Source organism: Corvus kubaryi, unplaced genomic scaffold (assembly GCF_017639235.1).
Source record: "Corvus kubaryi isolate FWS band 111438036 unplaced genomic scaffold, C.kubaryi_AGA036_p1.0 37353, whole genome shotgun sequence".
NCBI classification, from domain to species: domain Eukaryota; kingdom Metazoa; phylum Chordata; class Aves; order Passeriformes; family Corvidae; genus Corvus; species Corvus kubaryi.
In genome coordinates this window covers 197,823-216,923 of record NW_024581115.1, presented here as the reverse complement: position 1 = coordinate 216,923, position 19,101 = coordinate 197,823, and the positions used below count along the sequence as shown (strand labels likewise).

Here is a 19,101-nt window from a genome sequence, read left to right as displayed (position 1 = left end):
TTATCTAAAACCTCCATGGATTAGTCCACAGCTGAAAACTCTGCCCACATCTCAGATTAAAATAAAGGTCACCATAAAATCTTTAGGGGAAATTTTGACCATTGACTTAGAAAAAAGTATGTTTCCAAAATGAAGTAAAATAAGGTGTCCTGAATCCTAGATTTAAAAGGCCTTTTCAGAACTGTCTTGCAGGCTCATTTTGCCCAGTGCAAATACACATCAATAGGTAACAACTGAGCATTCAAGGACTTTTTACATTTACATTCATTTCCCTAACAAAAAAATTCCATCAATATTCAAAGTACCTGTCAAGGTAAAACAACCATCACAAACCTTCATACGAAAAGGCATTAAAAATAAACTTGGTTTGTCCACATGAGGCTAAACTCAGATATACAGAGGAGCATCACCAATTAGTAACTCCAATTCTAGATCCCCATGTAAAATGCAGTTATGAGAGATTTTTTAAAAAGGAATGGAATCTACAGATTTACCCATAGGTATCTAAAGACATCTTTTTTTCAGGTTTTTTTTTTTTTTAAATGACTGATCAAATGTCATATTTCTTATGTACAGCCTTCATTTTAATTTCATGTTCTGCAGAGGATTAGCATGCAAGGTGCTTTATGGCTTTTTAACCTGACAGGACAAAACACAGTACATAATAATGGTTTCTTTAGGTCTCAAATGTTTTCAGAATTACAGAAGGGGATATTCTCCAGTATTATTAAATAGGACTAAAGCATTTAATACTTAGAAGTATTTTATTTTGGACCTAGAACACATCCCTAAGAAGCAATAACTCTTCAAATAAAATAAACTATTAGAAAAAAACAGATAAAGAGCTACAGACCCAGGCAGTTGGCACAAACCCAAACAAGAACAACCAATCAAAGCAAAGCTATTTTCAGAAAGTTTAAATTGTCTAGGGAAAGGAGGAGGGCTACATCTATATTTATTACAAATAAAGTATTCATACCTAACTAGAAAGGCAGTTGTACTCAACACATGAAAATTAATTATCCTAAGGCACCTGAAGATACAGAGCAAGCTGAAAATACTAACACAGGGAACTGCTGTTAGAGAGCACATTGATTACAGTTGTTCACCTCCTTGCATCTCATCTACCCAGGGAAAAGTGTCTTTGATAAATGTGGAAAATGCATTTACAACAGAACAGGATTTCTCAGAAGCTCCTGTAAGCATAATCCCCAGAGGGTCCAAAGGACACAAAAGCTTAGAAAAAGGCCAATAAACAGGACTTCAAAACACATGTCTTTTCAGAGCTGCCAACAAGTTTGGGAAGTGGTGGGACAAAAGTAATTCAACCCAAAAGTCAGACTGTTCTGAAAAGTTTCTTTAAAATAATTGTTCCCAGCACCTAAGAGAGGCAGACCTGCCAATCACTCCATGCCATGCACTGAGTGCTCTCTCCTGTCACTGGATTCCATAAAAAATTTAATGGAGAAAGGTATTACCAGCATTTCCTGCTACCTGGAAACTGCAAAAGAAACATAAATCAGCACCACATGAATAGAGAAGCTCTTTGTGATCTCATGTTGGAAGAAAATGGACTAGAATTCCAGACTTCTCTGAAAGTCCTGTGTGGGTTATCATGTTATTTTAGTTTGCGTATTATTAGGAGGGTGAGAAAAATTTTGCTTTAACTTACCTGACTGAAGAGCAGTGTTCACAGAGCACTTGGAACAAGTAAGATCATAGAGAGTCACTAACACCTTAAAGCAGCAACAGCAAAGACTGAGAACCACATTAAAACAGCTCTAGAATCACACATATTCTAGCAAGAACTGTGCAGAGATCATAAACTACTACTGACAGCTTCTGTGCTTAAAATACTTTTAACTTCTAATTCATAGAAGAATCCATAGAAGGTTAACAAAACAAACTCTAAAGAATCCTTGTCCTAAGAATAGCCGGAAAATAAAATGTCAAATTTGGAACTAGAGAGTACCAGACATTTCTCTATCTGCTTAAGGCAACACTCCTCTCATTCAGATTTATGTTCAATTCAGATACCTAGAAACTAAAATGCAAAAGTTCAGCAGTACTGTGGCTTTTCAGCTGCAGGACACAGAGTGACGAGCACAGGAGAACATCCAAGACACTGAAATGGCGCCCAGATGGCCCCGAACAACCTAAATTTTTACCACACTAAGGACAAAGCATTTTGCTTATTAAAAAAAAAAAAACCAAAAACCCAAGCAAACAGACAACACAGAAACACTGTCGACCTTCAATGAGCAAAGATATTAAGTGAGGCTGAGTTAAAACATTAGGACAGACTTCCCCAGCTTCCCAACTGACTGTCACGACGTAAGGGGTCTGGGGAGTTTTTCAGCTTGTCAAAAGCTTCTAGAGCCTTGCAACTATTACGTACATTTCAGTATCATCTCTCAATGATTAATTCTGAATTAAAGAATGGCTTAAGCATTTCATGATTAAAAATACTGGACTATGAGACAGACAAACACAAAAACACTCACTCAAGTGCACAGGGCTGAAGCAATTCCTAGTTATTCTATTACAGTACATTCAAATATTTCACAAAATCCACAAAAGCATTAAGGCAAAAAAAAGTATGTGGCAAAAGCATTCCCACGTGTGTTTTCATGTAAATACATTTTCTTATTTTTCCCATAGTATTTATAACTCTAAGCATTTCAAGGTGTAAACTTATGGACAAACGTTGGCAAGAATTTTCCCCGGACTTTGTTATTCAGAACATGAAAGAGGCCTTGCCACAAACAACACTGAAATCAAAGGCACCAGCTCCATCTGCATCCCCCTCTGTTTCTTGCATTACACACAGAAGAGAGCGGTACTTATGAATCAGTGAAATGTATCAAAGCTTTCTGGTGGTTTGGTTTTGGGCTGCTTTTTAGTTTTTTTCAGGAGCAATGGAGGTAACTCCTATTTCTAACAGCTGCAGTACATTTTAATTGCAACATCTGACAGGTCAATTACAGATTGCCTGACCTTAACAGCTGCTTCACAGGCCTGACTCCCATTGAAACCAACTGAGTCAGAAAATGATGAGCACCTCCCAAAACATATTTTTTAATGCCTAATTGCTAAGAAACCATGGGAGGTAGATATATGGGGAAAAAAAAAAACCAAACCAAACTTTGCTGACATTCTGAATTTAAATTATCATTTCACAGGAAAGTAAAGACATCATATTTCTCACAAGGAGAAGGTAAAGTGAGGTCGTTGTGCATATGAGGATCCTACCTACTCTGTTTTTCTCTCTCAAAATGTGGTACTGATAACAGGCCTGGAAAGATAATTTGTCACGTGACTTCTCAAAAAAAAGCAAACAAAATTAAGATTGGGAAGAACATAAACAGACCTCTCATCTCTTCTTTTTTCAGCAGCATGGATCTACCTCAGCATGGTCTTTCCCCGTGTGAATCAGGCCACCAATGTGAAATTAAGCAAATAGAAAATTTTCCTTAAAAGGTGTTAAGTTCATTACAGGTTTTCTGAACTTTTCAGCACTCTTTGAGAAGCATTCTCACCCCTTACTCATCTTCTCTCAACCTCTGCTCCTCTATGGTATAATTCGGTCGTAGCACACAGACAAAGGTCCTTAACTTAGTGGAAGGCAGACCTCAGGCAGACCAATACAATGGGACTTCTGTAAATGAAATCACTTCTCCAGAACTCTCTTTCAGAGAGGCACATACTAAATTTTGACCAGCTATGTAGGGAGCTGTAAAACACACACACAGATCTCACTTCTGAGAACATTAATCAGCGTAGCTGTCTTCAGGAATTTCATCTGACAACAGGCTGAAAAGTAAAAAAAGTCAGAAGGTGGGTGTCTTGTAACAATACAGAGCAAAATTCACCAGTTACCTGCTGAATTCACAGTGCAATATGAACATATGAATTAATTTTTAAGAACTCCAGTACTTGACATTCACACTGTATTAAAGCAAGCTCTCTATTGTCATTATCCTTTGCAGTTGCTTGTAAAAAAAGAGCTGAAGTCTTCCCTTCCTTATCCTGTATTTGCTATTCAATAAACAGGTATCACCAGTGTAATGTTTGTCCAGGAAATGCCTAAAACACCATAAAAGTTTCCACTACTGCACTCAAAATTAATCTCTATAGTCTCAACCACTTGACGAAACAGTTAAGAGTGAATGCACTCCCCTCTTTGTGGGTTACATTTGTGCACACATATGCACAGAAAGAGAAGTGTCTTTAAAGCAGCTTCATGGAAATAATTTTAGGTCATCAATTTTAAGGTCTTGATTTGCTGGGAGATAAAAGAACAGCAAAAGCCACCAGATGGATTCCAAAGGGCAAAGGGAAATAAATGTCTTTGAGCCATATTCTGCCTTGTTCAATTACAGAATTATGCAGGCAAGTCTAATTTCAGGCATAGGGCAATGCTCCTATATACCTGCTTAATTAATCCACCAGGCATTTGTTTATCAAAGAAAGTCAAGCTCTGAATTACAAGCACTGTGAGTAGGTTTGTGGGTACACACAGCACATACTCATCAGGGTGTGGGTGTGTAAACGAGGCTTTTAATTGCTCAGAGAGGTCAGGGCAGAAAAGCCAAGCAGGAGTGGCAGCTCAGGCTGTCTTCCAAGGTAAGGTGACAAAATAGTGATGACTGAAGGGTGAGAAAGCTGCTCCCATACCTACAGAGCTGCGTCTGCCGTGCTCTGTAGAATGAAGGCTTTAGAGACAACATTGGTCACTCTTTTGGGGAAACTGAACTAAACAGTGCAAATGGAAATGCACACATGGGATGAAAATCTCTCACCTCCATTCGTCACCACCCCGTGAGACAAGCTCCTCTCTGTGAAAATGAGGAACAGCCTCCACACCCCCTCAAAAGTTCTCCCAGCTCTGTGAAGGATCAGAAGCGTGATGCCAACAGACAATCCCTTCTTCAGCAGCCTGAGATCTGAACAGACCACACAAACCAGCATTGATTTGGCTGGGGTTACTGGAGGAGGAGGCTCAAAAAGCCACTGTTCACACCTCACTTTTTGTGTCTACAAAGAAGTTTGCAAGACAGTCAACCCGTGGTATTTTCATTGGTAAATGCACTGCTTAGGGCAGCTGGTTGGAAGAAGTAGATTAAAAAAATATATCCTAAGAAAGCAAAAACACTCATGGGGCAGCACCACGATTTACTCATTTTTATAATTTCAATTGTGAAGTTTTAACTTGGTAGAAAGAATGATAGCTATCTAGCTAGAATTTACAAATAAAACTGGAAAGTTGGCCCAACTCATCAGAAAAGCAAAGGTTCATAAAATCTGTTCAATACTCAAAAACCATTGCAAATGCACATCTCAAAGCTGCATGACAAAAGAAATGGAGAGCCATACAACTAAATATTTACGCTCTTAAATACAACACACCTCTTAATGCATCTTTTCAGACATTCACAGAGTTTTCTGAAACTGCTGGGCACTGCTTTCAGCTTGCCTGAAACCTCTCAGCAGTGTTAAGGCTTCTGGGAACACTCGGCCTGTTGTCATAAAGGGAATGATAAAAGAGAATAAAGGGAATTAGAAAATAGGAGAAAGTTTGCATGCACAGCTGGTCCGTTCTCCATCCCCATCTCTTGCTACTCACTAAAAAATAACATAGAAGAGTAACACTTTTTTCTTTTTTAGGAAAATACTTTTGTAAAGTTGTCACGCGTTTGCTCATAAGGTTTATTCAAAACCTGGCAGAGTGTTTATTAACCAGCACACTGAGTTGACAGACATTTAGGATTATCTCCCCCTTAGTTCTTTCCACTTCCCCCAATTCCTTTGTTTAATACTTCAAGTCAAGTTGAAAAGGAAGAAGTGTGAAAGCAATTAGACAAAAAGAAATCCTACTGAGGAGGTCTTAAAAAGATAAGCCTTATCAAACTTCACAGCAGCTCCAAACCAGACAAGAGTTTTACAGACCACTTTCATTTTCCACCAAAGTACTTCTTTCTGTGACCAACCCTGAGCATTACAGAAGAGTACTAGGAAAGAAAGTAAAGCCCCTCTGGGCAACAGGGATGATGGATATATATTAAGCAAGCAAAATGGAAACGTCCAGCTTGAAAAGCATTCAGGGAGAAATCTTCACCTTGCCCTGGCCACAGTGGGGCATGGAGATGGGAACAAGAAGTGGGAAGTGACAGTGGGCAGGGCTGTGGGAATGCTCTGCAATGCTCCGCTCTTGCAAGGGCATTGCTCCCGGCCTCAGCCAGAGGAGTCTGGGATGGATCTCTGGCAGAGCCTGGCACAGGCAGGCTCTGGATACTCGGAGGTTTGAGAAGACAAGGAAGCAGAACACGCTGCAGCTTGAAGGCAGGAGACAGTGAGCACCAAACTCAGACAACTTCCACTGTCTCTTCATTTCACATGTTCGGCGACGTTTCCTAACCAAGCTCCCACAATGCAGGCGTGTGAGCACCACCAGCTCCTTCTCACAGAACCCTCATTCTTTGAGCCTGTCTGGGCTCATAAAAACAAACCTTTTTCTTTTCTCAGTCTTAATCCTGACTTCCAGGGAAACACAGTGGTTTTTACAGCTCTCTATTTAATTTCAGATCAGAATTCCACTGCAGCTCATGACAGGTCACATTCACATTTCACTCCTCTGCCATCTGCTTTGAAATTCCCAGTATCAAAGGAGTCCATACCTTTGTGCTTATAATTTTGCAGTCCTGTATTACAACCGAAGTGTAATTTAAACAAAACACATGAAACCTGGAGTAAGATCTAAAGTCTTGTAGCTCTGTCTTCTACTTCCACTACTAAAACCCAATATAGCAATTTTTTGGCTCAAACAGATCCTTTAAAAGACTACTCCAATGCCTGAATATCCATTTTCATACTCTTAAAAGAGATCTTATTCTAAGCTTGACCATCCCACCTTCTCACAGCTCCAGGATAACAATCCTGCAGGATATGCAATACAGTCACAGCACTAAGGGACATTCTCCTACAATATTCCTGCCATCCAACACCAGCAGGGTCAGAGAGCACAACACTTTATAAACCACTGAGACACTGAGTAATGAATACTAAAGCCTGGTTCACACGACGATTCATTTCTGCTGCCCTCCTGGCCTTTATGGGAAAGCACCACTGTTTACCATGTTTATTGATCTTCTGTTATCCACTGTCCATCAGGCCTCTACCCTTTTAGAACCCCAACTGCACTAGGTATTGATTTGGACTTTGCATAGCAGAGTAACACATCTTGCTGTCAGGAGAGGACAGAGTTAAAATAAATACGAAAGACAACGAACAGAGAAGTAAGAGTTTTGAGGAGCGGAAAGGCAAGATCAGAGAATAAACCCTTTCTTATCATTATATTCTCATGTCTCGCCAAAGACACTAACAGTTGGCTTCATCAGAGACAACAGTACCCAGAGAATAAATAAATAGGACTGGTAAATAACACACCACCTTAGAACTCCAGAGGGTGAAGCAGGAAGAAAAACCACCTGCAAAACTTACAGGGCTTACTGCACACTGCAGACATCTCAGTCACTTTAACCTACTCTTCTGTCAAAACTTGCTCCTCTGCTTCGTTTCCCTCACCATTTCCAACAGAAACAGGACTGGCCTTGGCTTACACAAGAGTCTTCAAGCAGTGCCTCTCAGATGCTTTAATTGAGCAATTTCAACTTAAGACTCTTGGTTTCTATTTTTCAGAGATAATGGTCATCAAGGAGTTCATTAAAGGAAATGATGAAAGAGGCCGATTCTGCATTACAGAACTGGTCTGACTGGGAGTCCTGCACTACACTGGTCTTATTGTTACTGTGCTGACCAAGGAGAGGGGATTTTGCTCTGTACAGACTCAAACTCATGAAATCAAGTCAGCACATGGCAGCCTCCAGTGCAAAACTCCAATAAGGACTTGTGTGAAAGAACCTAAAAATCACCTTAAAACACTTAAAATTTTGTTTGTCAAGTACGTAGATACTTTAGTACCTGTAGTACACAAAGCTTGGTCCAAATCCAAGCAAATCCATTCACTTACAGCTCTTCCGAAGAGGACACTACTTCAGTGCTATCTCTGCAAGTGGTCAAACCCCATCCCTCACAACACTCTGAGGGAACAGGGCCTGAGGCTGCTGGGTGAGGATAAACCCTCCCAGCCAATGCACAACCTTCAGGTCTTGTTGTCTTAAGCCAGAAATGGGGTTTTGATCAATTATTATTAACTTTCAGCCTTCAAACTTCTGGCTTGCCATGTTAACAGAAGCTTTATAGAAGCTAACCTCCAAGAAGAGATAATTCACAATTCTGTCAAGAACAGCTGATCATATATTTTTATGACACAATAATTGGGATTTTGTCCAGGAAAGATGATTAATTCAACCACTTGCAGTACAAAAAATCCGCCCAAACCAAACCGTTTACTTTGTGGATCTGAACCATTTAGCACAATCCTCTACAATAAGGACTGATGCACTTTTTTTTTATATCAACAGTTCTGACATGATATTGTTCTCTCAGTATCTCACTGTTCTACCCTCCTCTACCTTGAAAGCACAACACATCCTTTCAAGTGTCCACTTTGCATTACTTAAAAATGTTCATGGCCTTTATCAAGCACATGTGGCACCCTTGTACACTTCCAGAGTTGGTTTCTACTCTGAATACATCTATTCTAATACAAAGTACACACTCATGACAGCTCACAGTATTAACTCTTATCTTTATTTCTCTAATCTCTAAGCCTACATTATGCTCTCATTTTTCAGCATACGTTGTCATCTGATTGTTTCATTTAGGGCAGTAAGGGCTTCTAGAACATGAGGCCTTTATTCACGGATAAGTGTTTTAGAGCACACTGAATTAGCATTACTACTGTGGACATCTGATAGCACAATTTCTAGCTTACCAAAGGAAAAGAATAAAAAATATTTGAGGGACTTTTTCAAGCTCCAAGACTGTGTTTAAGACCAGAATTTACTTACCCTATGCTCCATTCTTTTGAAGACTACAGTTTATCCTAATAAACAGCCTTTATTTTTCTTCAGCTCCCAGGCAGGTGTCAGTTACACTCTGCACACTCATCTCACGGGCAGAAACTGGCTAAAGCTCAGTCCTTGAGAGCAGGACAGGGGAACATGTCCTTACCTATGCCCACTGCCATGCGCGTGACTGGTCACCTGCACTCACACAATGTAACTCTGGTGGCCTTTCAGACATGCTGCAAGAGAAACCTTCTGATTTCATCATATGGAATTGGCTGAATTTGTACAGAACATGACGGTAGAGCAGCATAATCCCCAAATCGATCAACTAAAAAGCTGTTTGAATGCAACAATGCATCCTCAGTCCGCTAGCTACATGATTTTAAGTTTATTTCAGTTATATTAGCCTTTTATTTGCTAAGTAAGTTTCCGTATCTCCCATTACTTTGTTTACACACCTACCACAACAGAGAAATTACTGGCATTACACATTATGTCCAGGCTTCCTGCTCCACATTCTTTACTTCGGAAAACAGTTGTTTTAGAAGTTCTTTAGTTAGAAACAACTAAGCATTTGGTATTAAAAGCTGGAACTCCTAAGAGTTGTTATCCCATAAAAAGAAGTACGCAATTAATACACAGTATTGGGCCGTGTCCTTCTTCAAGTTTTAACTCTGGATTTTATTCATTCTTTTTTTTTTTCCCGAAATAAAAGCAATATAGGTCATTTCAATAAGTTCTTTGCATGGACCAGAAGCGTTGTTCACAACAGAATATTCAGCTTACCAGTACAATTCCCAGGTGATACCATACCCCAGCAAACTCCAGTGTAAAACATCTCTGAGCACAGAATCAACTTCTTGGTCTTTTACTCAAAGAAAGCACCCTGCCCTGTTTTAGAAACACCACCTCAAGTCCCAGCACCTACTTGGAGCATAATTAATATGCCACCCACAACACAGCACCTTGTTGGATCAGCCCTGAAGTCAGACAGAACAGTAACCTCCCATATATCATAAAACAGCATGATGTCAGAGTCTTTAAAAATCAATTTTAACATCCAGAAACACTAGTTTACTCTTTTATGCTTAAGGTGAAGTGCTTTTATGTCTAATTTAGCACATTTTCAGTTCCAAGAAAATCAACACAGGGCACTCACACTCCCTGAATTTTATTCGATTTAGGAATATGAAGTTATTTTAGCACTAAAAAAGACAACATCTTCTTGTAAAAATACACACCCCTGAAGTTGTGAGCATGCCTTATTTTTCCTGAGTTACACAGGCAATATCATCTTGAAAGAGAAGTATGACAAAGCATCTTAACAGAAGATAATCTTACAGCACTGAATCTTACACCTAATTTACCTTATGGTTATAATACTTAAATTGCATACAAAAGCTTAAATTAATCTCTGCTGTGTACTTCATTTCCCAAAATTATAGTCAGGAGTTCCTCTAGACATTTGCTGACAGATACAAATCACCAAGAAGTTGAGCACAAACATTTAGAAGGAACTTTAGCACATACTGAAAAGACACAGTACACGGGTTTAGCCCCTGAACTGCACTAGAGATAACATGACACTGAGAATTAAAAGAGAAGCAGAAACCGAGGAGCCGACAGCTAGGGCAAGAGAGAGTAAACAAATTTTAGTAGACAGGAAACCTCTCGGCTTTAGTGGTAAAACCAACTGAAAAATTCTCCCCCGGTTCCAGCAGGAGCGACCGTTGCCACCTCCTCTGCCGCTTGTTTTTACGGTGTCGCTCGTACTCCAGCAGCTCCTGCCCAGATGCACCCCCGGCTCGGCAAACCCCGCTCCTGCGCCGAGGGGAAGCGGCTCCATCCCGCCCAGCCCCGCACCGGCCCCGCACCAGCCCGGCCCGGCCCGGCCCCGCTCCCCACGGACTCCCGGCTCACCCCCGGCCGCCATCCGCCCTGCCCGGCCCCGGGAGCCGTCAGCGGCCCGGCCCGACCACCGCCCTCGACTCCTACACTCCTTCCAGCCCGCAGCCCGCGGGGACCGGCGGGCGCTGCCGGCGCGGGGCTGCCCGGCCCCCTAACCTCAGCCGCGGCTCTCGGCACCGCCCACACCCCTCACCTCAGCTCTCGGCACTGCCCCAACGCCTCACCTCAGCCGCGGTTCATGGCACTGGCCGGCGCCCCAGGCCCGCTCCTGCCCGCGCCGGGCGGCGGCAGCGGCGGGAAAGCGGCGGCGCCACCAATCCAGGCCCCGCGGGGGGACGGGCCTGCCCGAACCGCCGCAGCGCCGGCCCGAGGGGGCGGGACGGGGCGGGACGGGAGAGGGATAGGGATTGAGGGATAGGGGCTGAAGGACCTTCGGATAGCGGGCGCGGGCCTGTTCGTTCGGCGGGCGCGGCCGGTGTTCTAGCGGGCGGTGGTGGTGACGCTCGGAACGGCCCCCGGGGCGAGGAGCCGCTCAGGCCCGTGGCCGGCGCGGGTACGGAGCTCCGGCCGATCCCGGTTCCAGCCGCTCCCGGGCGTGTCGAACCTCCCGCGCCCCGTGCGGGCCGCCCCGATAAGCCGCCGGTTCCAGGAACGGGGCGCTCGGTGCGGGTTTGTGTCACAGGCTCAGTGCAGGGTTCGCCGCTGACATCGCTGAGGGAGCGGCTGCGGCAGGAAACGTGTCCGCGACCAGGCACAGAGAAGCTGGTTGGTATCTAAACATTTCACAAACGGCCAAAAATTATCGGCTACCTAACCGAGAAGGCATTTATCCCAGGAAATGTGCACTGGTAGAGGTCATTTTATTTACCCTTCATATTTCCCAATTTGCAGTACACAGAGAAAATTAATTCTCTGTGTCAAAAGGTTGTTTTCTCAATAATGGTCTTATGCAATAAATTACAGCCTTTTTACTGCTTTTACCCTTTACTTAATTGCTCTTGCTTCTGAAGGCAGTTTGTTATGACATTACAACGTTACACCGGGTCAGACTGATGCTGGCCTTGGCTGCCCCACGTTTCTTTAGCCAACCCTTGGGTTAATTTGGCTGTGCCAATTATCTTCTCTTTAATAATTTCGGTTTGAATTAAAACATAAAGAATCCTGCAAGATCTTTCAGACTCTTTATTTCATTCCAGCGTTCAAATTTATGATACCTTATGAGGTGTTAGGACCAAAGTTAATTTATTTACTAACCAACATTTAGTGGGATATGTGAACAGAATTCAAATGACTCCAAACTAGCCAATGCAAAGAGTTAAGTATAAATTATTAATTTTCAAACCGTTTCCTATCTTATCTGTAGCTGTGCCGAGGTCTGGGGTACTGTTGCTCCAGGCATTATACATATGGTACATAGTAGGGGTTGCAGTCTAGGTCAAAAGTAGATGCAGGTAGCACTCAGACTGCTTTTCTCATTAAATGGCAGCAACAGTTCACTGCCTGTGGAAGCAAATTATCTTTGAGTTCGGTTTTTAAAAGTAGGATTCCTGCATGGAGTGGAAAACCAGAATTACTGAGAGCAGCTGGAATCTGCCAAAATCTGCTTCAGTGAAAAATGGCCTCAGCTCACTAAATGGATGGTCAAAGCCTTCAAGCTGTTGGATGTCCAAGCACTAAACTCAGCAGTCTTAAGGCTCCCAGCTGAAGGAACTGAAGGAACCCAGCAAAAGACTGCATTGTGTGAGCATCACCTCAATTTAGCCTTAATTTTTTAATTAAAAAGACATTCTATTTGAAATATAGCTACAGGTGTATTCATCTAGGACACATTTCTGTTCATGGCTGTCCCTGTATATAGGCAGACCTTTGAATCATTACACAAAGCTGATTTTAATGTTTCCAAAGTCTGGAGATAAGATAATGGTTGTTTCCTTAACAGCATTTCCCTGCAGGAACAGAGCCTATGGCTGAAACTGTGGCTGACTGGTTGGTTTTGGCTGTGTTAAACTACAATCTGGAGTCTCTGAAGCTTTTTCTGCCCTCTCTTTTCATGTAACTTAGGCAACACATGGACTAAAATTCCTGACCTCAAGATAAATATTTTTGCAACTGGAGTTAGGTCCTCAGCAGAGGCTTCTTCCATAGCATGGGATGTGCTGAGCAAAGGCTGGAGGCAGCCACTGGGAAAAACTGGGCACAAGTTGTGTCTGACCAGGGTACCACACTCTGGGCTTCATGGGAATCCTTTTCTAAAGGCAAGTCCCAGTCAGGTGGAAGAGGGAGAAAAGGAAAAATTTCAGAATATTTGAATCATTCAGTGCTGTAAGAGTAAATCCTTTTGTTGGATAATTTGTCTTCCACCTATCCTACAAAAAGACAAAGAGAATGAAGTAATAGTTATTTATTTTTAATATTTCAGTATCTCATGTATAAATATACAGTCATTCTGAGAAACAGCAGCCTCCAGACTCTAAAAACAGGTATCTGAGGTCAGGAGCTGCTTTTGAAAAGAATTACTTTAATCTTCTGGAATATGTGAGGGAGACATTTAAGTGCCTTTAAAAGCAGTGCTTGAGCAGGCTGTAAAATAATAGGTAATATTTCTCCCCCTTAGCTACTGTGAGGCTCAGGTCATTTCTCTGTAATGCCCCCATCAGAATTTCACAGCTCAGGGCAGTTTAAAGCTTCTACTTTTGTGAGAAAAGAACATTACTTGAGCTTTGGGATTCCACATGGTTTTCACAAATCCCATTGCAGTCAGATCCTGGGGAAGACTCAAGAGCTGCAGGATGGCTCTGCTTGCAATTTTATGCTGAGAAGCTTTAAGAGAAATGAGGCAGCAGCTGAGCCTGAAGGTGTGAATCTTGGCAAACACAGGTTTGTGTGTGTGAGAACAGCTTTACTGTTGGTTTGGTTGGTTGTTACCAGTGCAACATTAAATGCAATGGAAAGAGGCTTAGCATGGGAAAAAAATCAAACAAGGCTCCAGCTCACCCAGTGTGTACAGAGCTCAACAAGGGCTGGCAAGGCTGGGGCTTCCCAGTGCTTCAGCTGACTCTGGTTGTGGGTATGGAGGGGAGTATGAGCTTCCTGAACACCACATTCCTTCCACAGCGCTTGTGTGCCCATCTGCTTGTCAAACACCCCAGTGATAGTGTTCTCAGCACCCCCAAATTCTTTCCCTGCCAATGGCTTCACTGCTATCTTTGGATCTGAATTGCCTAACTTCCAAATTGCCCATCCTGTCCTCCACCCCATCACTTCTCCCCACACTGATCCCAGCCCCTGGGCCTGGCTCCTTGCTGGCACAAAGAGGCAAAGCCTGGTCATACCCTCCCCAGGGAGCCTCCCCAGCCAGCTCCCCAAGCCTGTCTCCAACTCTGCTTCTCTGTTTCTAAAATTCCCCTGGGAACTGCAGAAATTCTGAGCTCTTGTTGCTTTCTGTGCTAAAGCACATTATTCTGGGGTTTGAGTATTTTTATTGCTGCTTCATTTTTAAAGCTGAGCTGAGGATAGATCACAGAATCAGAGAATCGTTAAGGTTGGAAAAGACATCCAAGATTATCGAGTCCAACCTTTGACTGATCATCACCTTGTCAACTGGCCCAGAGCATTCATAACTCCTCAATTACAAAAGCAGGCGGGTCTCAAATCCAGCTGTAAAACAGAATATCCAAAAGAATGGTGGAGAGAAACAACATTAAAAAATTACAAGAATTTGGTCCTCATTTGCCCTTGTGATCTTCGTATTTTCCTCTTTTTTTTTTATTTTTTTCTTTTTTTTCTAATTTATTTTATTTATGTAAGGCTTCTAGACTGCCAAGTATCTGTGGAGAAACAGCTCTATGAAACTGCTCACATCAAGTCATTGCACTGAGAGAAGACACATTTTCAGAGCCAGAGGAGGTTCCAATGTCCACCCGTCTCCAGCATAGCCTCTCATGGCTGCCAGGAGCTCCTGTGGTTTCACAGGACTGGCTAAAGCCAGGCCAGCAAGCTGTGCAGAGGCAGAGCCTGGCACGGTGTGGTGGTGCTCCCAAGGTGACACCCAGAGGCAGAGCTGTTCCCAGGGAAGGTGCTTTGCAAGGCAGCCTGGGTCAGGCAGTGTCGGTGCTGTGAATTTGCACTGGTTTCTCTCAGACCTACAAAACATTCACATGGGTTTGTCTCTCCCTGACACTGAATCCAGACTGGGGAAATGGCCAGAGCACACCTGCAGTGATGCCACTGATCGCTGGGGAAGGGGCGAGTCCCTGGGCCACCCAGAATAGCCACGTGCCTGCTGCCAAAGTCACAGCAAGGTTGTACAAGCTGCTATCTGTATTTCCGTGTACCTGGCAAATGTACAAAATTCTAAAAGCCTGAAATCTGATCTGCACATGGTGGAGAAGTCAATACTCCTCCCTCCACCAAGACCTTCATGAGTTAGGATATTCTGGCTGAGTGCTGGAGCACTCCAGAGTGCAACTGTGGCAAAATCCAAAGCTGGGGGAAGGTTGCGGGATGCAGTGGCACTAAGGCCGCTGTTTGTCTGTGCAGGTATTGCACCACAAGGCCTTGACAATAATGTCAGATGCTACAGACAAATTTCTGTTAATCAGGAAAAGCAAAGGGCAGAATAAACTGTGTGTCCTGACCTTTCAGCTGCCAAATCATGCACCTATTTTTAATCTACAAGTAAATTTAGTTCTGACATTACAGAACAGCTGAAGATACATGTTTAAATCAGGCACATACACTGCATGCACAGGAACATAAACACCAGGCAGCAGCACCCTCCTGCTCCTGCCTGGACAGATGCTATGGTTCTTCACTGACGGGCCTAATTTAATGGTTAGTTAAAGGAAAAGAGCAATTGACTGTAGACTAGAAATGAACAGCAGCCTTCAGATCCACAAATTCAAACCAACTGTCAGGAAATCCATAACGTTTTTTGGGGGGAGAAGGAGAACATATGGTCAGGTCATCTCTGGTGATTTTATTGCCCCTTGTCTTCAAAGGGAAAGTCAAAAAAATTAATCTGAATTAATGACTCCTGTGACTTGAAAGTTACATGTGTCCTGCTTGAGTTGTGTTACTCAGAGTTAAAGTGGCCTTCATTTGATTTAGCTTTCTTCATTTTCCAAGTGAAGTACACTAAATCAGATTAATGCCACTTAATTCTGAATATGAGTATCTGCATAGATCTTAATAGAATTTAACTAATCTACTTTAAAATATAATTCAGCTCAGGTTTCCTGAGTGTCCCCTTCAAGGAAAGACTCACATCAATAGACTTAATGGGAACTGTTCCTCGATTGTGCTGGCATGAGATCAAAATTTCACTATCATAAAAATAGCCACATCTTACTCAGATGTATTTGTTTTGAGAGCATTAACATCCGACCCAGAGCTGAATGTATACCTTCTGAAATGGAATCAGAAATGGCAGCATGAAGTGAACTCTTAGTTACAAAAGAGAGATAAAACCCTGACTTTGGTTTCTTCAGCTGAGATGGAGAAGGAGCATAGGTGGTCAGGGTCATTTCCATGTTCTGAAGGTGTAAACAATATGTATTGTTTTCATAAGGCTGATATAATTTAGGCTGTTGTGCAGTTCTAGACAGTGTAATTTCAAACCTGGATGTTGCTAGAACCTTTATTTACATGAACTTCACAGAGGTGTGAGGAACTGCTATCTCTGTGACAGTAACTTGTAACCTTCCACTGAGCAGTAGGATCCTTGTGGCCCATATCTGCACATCTTCTTTTTCCAGCTGAGCTTTGCTGGGGATGCTGGGCTTAAACAATGAGAACATGAAGGTGCAGTCACACCCCAGAAAAACAAGAGCCCAGCCTTTGAAAGCAAACACAGGATTGGTGTTTTCCCAGGTTAAAGAACTGCCTCTGACAGAGCACTCAGTGCCTGTCCAGTCACACAAAATTACCATAGCCAAGATTCAGTCCTTCCCTGCTCTCCCTACAGCAGTGGCAGCTCCATCCTGGCCCATTTCTCCAACGGATTCTGACCCAGCCTCCAAAGCCAAATGTTCCCAGTGCCTCCCCAACTGGATTCTTGTTCTGGACTTCACATTCTCCTTTAGCATTTTAGGAGGAAGATCTCAGCACAGAGATATATTAAATAACATCTCACTATGCTAATTATTCAGATGGCTAAATAAGGAACCTGTGCTGCTTAGGATGTCTATTCTAGGCAATGAAAAGGGACAGGTTCCAAACAGGACTCTCAGTGGCAGTACTGGAGAGCAGAGCAGCCTCTTAGCTCAGACAGGCCAGGTAGGCGTCTTGTGAGGCACTGAGAATATTCTGCTCACCTTCCCTGTGTAATTTTCATGACCTGATGCATAATCCAGTCTCCAAACCTGCCCAGGTGCCCTAACCTTTCTGTCCAGCTCCCATAGCCACACCCTATTGCCACCTCCTGCAAACAGCATCACACTGAGGAGGGCAGCATCTGGCTCCATGTGACCTTGGGGTTTTCTGAAAGTGTCATTAAATCTTTCAATTAAATATTGCTCAGTAATCAATCCAGCTGGATAGATAGTAATCTATCTAGAATTCCTGATTCAAAATTTCGAGTGCTGATGGATAGTGTAATATGTTTTCCACATAAATCCAGTGAGATATACTAAGGAATCTGAGAGGTACATGCAGAGTCTGTGCTGGAATAAAAAGTAAACTAAACACAGTCTAAGCTTTTAGAACATCAAATCCAACTTCCAGACAATATTAAAACCTTCCAGATTTGAGTGAGACTCACCAGTCAGTGCTGCCTTCCGCTGCATTTAGACAGAGAATTAATCTTGATATTCAAAGCCTTCCAAAACCTGCATGTTTTAAAAATAGCAAAATTTATTTCTTTTGAAGTATGGGCTTGTTACAGCTATTTAGGAACCTTTTACTGAAGTCAGATGGATCTTGAACCTTCCCTGGGGATGGTTTAGATGTCAGTGTTCATCCATTAACAGATTGGAAACTGTCCAGGGCAATATTGCAAGAAAACACACCATGTCCAGGCTTTCTTCCGGTTTCTTCCTCTGTTAAACAAGACTCTCTGGCCAATTCTCTACAGATAAATCCAAGCTTAAATATGATAAATAGGGCAAGGAATGAGATGAATTCAAATGGGTATTTGCAATGTATCCTGCTCGTTGGTCAACAGGGTATTTCTCTCTAGTCAGAAGGGGAGTATAGAGTAAAAACACTTGGGCAGTGAGAACCTCATCCTGCCCCAATTCCATCACTTATTCCTGCTCCTTGTCACTGACAATAAGTGTGCAAAGGTCTTACTCTCCATCAGCACAATGCCACATGCTGGGTGTGTAACCCCAGTTCTACCCAGACACAGTTCAGGCAAAAGTTTATGACACCCAGACAGGTTTAATGTTGCCTTTCACTGGGTATTCTTTTGTATAAGAAACAACCGAGCTCTCATACACAAGCAAGCAGTTGAAAGAGGAACAGCCACCCTAAGAAAGAAGGCAGAAGGTCAAATCTGGAGGAGAAGCTGGTATACTCAGGGTTTCTGCTAGCTGAAAAACGTTGGCTTGGAAGATGCAGGGAGGAGGGCAGTGCTTGGAGTGACAGGGAGCTCCCAGCTCCTACGGGAGCAGCCTTCTCTCCAAACCAGGCAGGACCAGATGAATCCTACAAGAACGACCTTGAGAATAAAAACGTGCTTCTGGATAAGTGCTGGCTAAAAGGATTGAAATTGCATGCAGAGAAAGAGAATATTGTCTGATTCCTCTGATTTTAGAGGAAACAGAATTTTGTACTTTCTTTGTAAATAAAAGGGCTGCATTAAAGTGCCTGTGTGATCAATTTTCCTTGCTATGAGAAACAATCTGCTAGGGCACAGAACCTTTTAAGTGCTTTGGTCAAAGATGGGACATAAAAGCTCCATTCATTTCCTCATGGAAAGGCAGCAACTTCATCCCTTTGACTGCAAGTGCACAGAGCTTGAAAAGCCAAGGATTCATGAAGGTGACATGTGCTGGGGACATGATGATGCTGACATTCCTCTGCCCTCAGCCTCATCTTTCACTGACAGAAGTACAAAGCAGGTGTAAAGCAGCTTTGTGATTTGTGCTTTGTGAAAAGCACCAAGTGATTTTGTACCAGTGAAATGACTCTAGAAGACAAAGCAATCAGGGACACACAGCCCTCTCTGTGTTCGTATGCAATGAAGAAAACACAGATGTGACCTTTGTCAGCAGTCAGT

General features: G+C 42.7%; 1 protein-coding gene across 4 annotated transcripts in view; it reads right to left on the bottom strand.

The window, feature by feature from the left end:
- TEX2 (testis expressed 2) overlaps positions 1-11,210 on the bottom strand; it is a 44,961-nt gene extending 33,751 nt beyond the window's left edge. The window contains exons 1-2 of one of the 4 annotated variants that reach the window (XM_042032266.1): positions 11,074-11,209; positions 5,410-5,519 (exon numbers count right to left, since the gene is read on the bottom strand). The gene's annotated coding sequence lies outside the window, so the exon portion shown is untranslated. Of the gene's footprint in view, positions 1-5,409; positions 5,520-11,073 lie in introns of all 4 variants that reach the window. The other 3 variants (XM_042032268.1, XM_042032267.1, XM_042032265.1) reach the window with 3 other exon arrangements.
- Positions 11,211-19,101: the final 7,891 nt, after the last annotated feature.